The sequence below is a fragment of the Wasmannia auropunctata genome, unplaced genomic scaffold, assembly GCF_000956235.1.
Source record: "Wasmannia auropunctata unplaced genomic scaffold, wasmannia.A_1.0 LD336054.1, whole genome shotgun sequence".
Classification (NCBI taxonomy): Eukaryota; Metazoa; Arthropoda; class Insecta; order Hymenoptera; family Formicidae; genus Wasmannia; species Wasmannia auropunctata.
Genome location: NW_012026836.1, coordinates 41,622 through 46,158, shown reverse-complemented (window position 1 = coordinate 46,158; position 4,537 = coordinate 41,622).

Here is a 4,537-nt window from a genome sequence, read left to right as displayed (position 1 = left end):
ATACGTTTGACAAAATACATTACTGTAAAAAGAAAAGCAACGTCACTTCATTTCCGGCGACTACCGATCCTTCGTCAACCGCGCACATAGCGAGCGATAAACGAACCCTGCAAGAACGAACAGCGTAGAGTAATAAGGAAGATCACCGTTGGCCGGAGCAGTACGCTCTCCCTCGCACGCTCTCTACCACGAGCTTAGACTATTCGCCTCAATATATATACATATATATACATATATATATATATATACGAGGGTAATTTGAAAAGTTTTCGGCCTTATCAACATAAAGTAACTGTAGAAAAAAATTTCTTTCGCCTTCCGATAGATAGCTTTAACATATGTAAACCGTAAAAATTTGAAGTGAGACGGTCGAACGTCGGAGATTTTGATTAAGGTGATTGGGACGTTAAACCGGTGAGTAGTTTCGCGACCATAGTAAACGGGGAAACCCCCCACAATTCTGGCTCCCCGGGAGTCCTACGCGAGTGAAGATCGTGGTATTTTTGTATTAGCGTGTGAAACAATCAAATTGGGGAAACATAACCCCCGCGACACATGCTCGCCCGAGGGTGAGTATGTGCCGTCGCCAAGTTATGAGAAGATAGGAGAGGACTTTCGCGTCTTTATTAGGGAGTGCGCGGACCAAAATAGCGGGATGACCCAAGTAAGAGACGATAAGATGGAGGTGGATACGCGGAGCGGCGTGAAGAGAGGACATGTGACGACAGACGAGGGCGACGTGGCGCTGTCGGACGGCGGCCCAGCAATGGCCTCATCCGTACCGAGAGGGCCGAAGAGAAAGAGCAATGAACACTCCCGGATATCGGAGCCGGGTACAAGTACGTCGGCAGTGGCCAAGCCGGGAAATGGGTCTGGCGCGGTGACGAAGGCTAGCGAGAGAAGGTTGAGGTACGATGCGTTCTCGTTGGCGCCGTACATCGTCTTTTTCCGCGTGAAATCGGAGACCGCGGCGGGTAAGGCAACGACCTCCCTGGTTAAAATATCGAAGATCCTTGATAAGTGCAATGTGAAATTTACGCAGGTAGTTAAATACTCGAGGGACACGTGGAAAGCCACGTTTTCATAAAAAACCATGGCGAACAGCGCGCTCTCCAACAAGTTCGTGCATGACGCGGGCATCAGTGCGTATATCCCAAGATATAAACATAGCAGGAAGGTGGTGGTCAGAGAGATCCCGACGGATATGACGGAGGCTGAGCTTAAGGAGATAATCGAGGGAGAAAATACGAACGTTGTGGTTTCCAGTATGTTCAGATTAAAAAGAAAAAATCTACTAACCAGAACCCTCGAGAACTCTGAAACCGTGTGTCTAGAGATCAGAGGCGAAACGATCCGGGAAAGGGTGTCCATCCTCAGGGCTATCCTCCCGGTGACGCCGTATGTCCAATCTGTAAGACTCTGCTATAAGTGTGGCCGCTTGGCACATCAGCAAATATTGTGAAAAACCGGAAGCGTGTCTCACGTGCTCTGGCGAGCACCGCGCATCGAGGGATGCTCCCTGAACATCGGAAAAAAGATGTATCAACTGTGACGGAACCCATAGCACCCTAGACAGAAGCTGTCCCGTCTATAAAAAGCACTCAGAGATCGCGAAAACAATGGCCTATGACAACCTGCCCTTCTTAGAGGCGAGAGCGTTGATAGAAAAGAACGAGGGCCGCAGACCTGTCCCGACCAAATCGCTGAGGGATTTCCCTGCGCTCCCCGGCAAAGGAAATGGAGGGGGCGAGGCGCGCACGAGGAAAGAGATGCCTGCGGCGGACGGACGACTGGCCAGTGCGGTTTTGGCCAACGGAGTGGAAAAGAGTATCAGGGACCGGCTGACTGACCTCATCAACCTGATCATGGCTGTTCCAGACATAGAGACATTATGTGATAGAATTAAGCGTACCATAGATTTACATGTAGCGATTAATCCCAAGGGCAACGTCCCTACCAATAAGTTAGTTAGAAATGGCACTAAAAAACAACCCTAGGATCGATGGGCTTAGGATCTTGCAGTGGAACGCAAAGTCAGTCTTACCCAGGCTGAACGAGCTTTCCAAACATTGCACAGATTTCGATATTATGCTTATTTCAGAGACGTGGCTGTCCCCCGAAAAGTTATTTCGGGTGAGAGGTTTCAACATAGTGAGGGAGGACAGGGTGGACCGCAGAGGGGGGGAGTACTCATCGCCATAAGGAATGGCATGAAATATAGGAGGGTGGTAGACATTGACAATTGGCAAAGTGGAAGCTTGCGCGGTAGAGATTTATATGGGCGGGGAGACGGTTACGATCGTCTCATGCTACCGCTCTCCTTCAGGCGGAGATATCTCTGTGCGGGAATGGGAGGGCTTCTTCTCGCAATTTGCGGGGAAGGTCTTTTTTGGCGGTGATTTCATCTCGCATAACGCGGTTTGGGGGTCGGCACGTACGTGCCACATGGGGGGGGGAGAATTCTGGAAGCGCTCGAAGATCTAGATCTGACTGTCGCGAGGCCGATGCCCTCGCAACAATCAGCATTTTAAGAATCAATTAATAAGCTTTCGAGCCGGTTAGGCATTCGGCGTAAAATAAGCAATATCGTTGTATTAAAAAATTACAATAAATCAAAGGACGTTGACCGCGACGTACCGAGAACGCGCAATGCAATTATCAAAATGCTGAGCGCTGACGCGGCAACGCGTAGCAATAAGTACGCGCAACGACAAGCCGCGGGCGGTCAGTCTTTAAGTCCGTCATAATCACGTTCGAGCACGACGTTCGTGTCGTGACAATTGTTCTGTTTACATTATCGTAAAGGTGAAGGTGTTAAATAAAATAAGAGTCTGTGAATTTAAAAGGTGAAATAAAAGTGATTATATTTTAAAAAGAGTAACAGAGTGTCGGAGTTATTTAAAACAAGTATAGTCCCGTTCCCCCGCGGAGTCGGATCCTCGTATTGTGCCCATCAACCAACCCCCGGGCACAACAATTTGGTGGCAGCGGTGGGATCCGCATCCGGAAGGAACAGGACCTGCAGCCGACATCTCTGGTCACCTGAAACAAAAAGTGAACGAGTGCGATTAATAAGGCGAAGGATCGAGCGAGCACGAAGCAGCCGAAGCCAAGCCGATAGCAGCACGCCCGAGTCACCCGGTAGCAGCCACAAGCGCGACGCCCGACGCGTAACCTGAGACGGCACCGACCTACCGCAACGGCTCAACTACAGACACCACTACGAAAGCAGACAGCGGACAACATGCGATTAGCGGTTATATTGTAAGTCCGTAGAAATTAAGATAGCGAAAATAGTCAATGTCGGAAGGCGCAGATAGGGAACAACGCAACAGAAATACGTCCTTTGCATAGCGAACCAGCACGCGCGCGCTTATACCTACTCCGGTAAACCCCGTGCGAGTGGTAGAAGAAGCAGTTCGCGACATTAGGGACAGCGTGCGTAGAAATTTAAACGCGTGCTATTCTGACGAGAGCTCAGCCGAGAGCGAACCGAGCTCCACCCTAACGTCGTAATAGAACGCGAATTTCAATTCGACGACTTGACACAAGCATAATACAGACAGACGGACAAGATACGAACAGACTGCACCCACAGTACGCCGCATCCGCATATTCAGACGTGCGGTAAGCAGGCTCTCGCTTAGAAGGGAGTTCTCGCTGACGTCGTACGACAGTAGCGTATTCGATCCCGAGGAATTTTATACGGCATCAAGAGACGCGACGCAACTAGAAATGTCGCGCCAGCCGCCTAATACACCGCCCGAACAGAAGATCGATCTACCGCCGACTAGCGAAGACATAGACGCAGAAATAAATCGACTGCGAGGATTAGCAGTCCCGCGTGCGTCAGGGCAGCCCGGGACTAGCCGCGACGCCGTATTAGGCGATTTACTCGCGGCAATGCAGGCGCTACAATACCGTGTAGACCAGATAGAAGGCTCACGGAATGAGAACCGCGGAGAAACTCGACGCCCGCCGGTCAACGCGACGCTCGACACAACGTGCGGGCGCACCGGCGACGACGTACGAAACCAACGCGGAACAGGAGACGATATATAAAATTAAAAGAAGCGCGAGAATCGATTCCGAAAACAGACGGATCGTCGCGGAAGCAAGTACGGGAGTTTCTAAACGCGTGCGATTACGCGATAAAAGAGATAGACCCGGCTAAAGAAAACGCGTTAGTAAGAGCGATCCTAGGCACTAAGCTAACCGGGAAGGCCATGTACGACTTCCAAACTAAGGACATTCGCTCATACGCGCAGTTAAAACAGGAGATAGAAGCGTGCTACTTGGCAAAGCGAAGCGCAGCACATCTCCAAAACGAACTCTGCGCACAGCGGCAAAAGCCTGGCGAGTAGCGCGCGCGATTACGGAACGCGCGTAGAGAAACTATCAATTGAATTTTACCAAGCTATCATAGAAGGTAAACCGAGAACAACAGAGCAAAAGCTAGGGGTCCAAGAGACCGTTCAAGGAATAGCTCTCGAAGTCTTTCATATGGGGCTCCGAGAGGAAACGCAAACTATTGTGC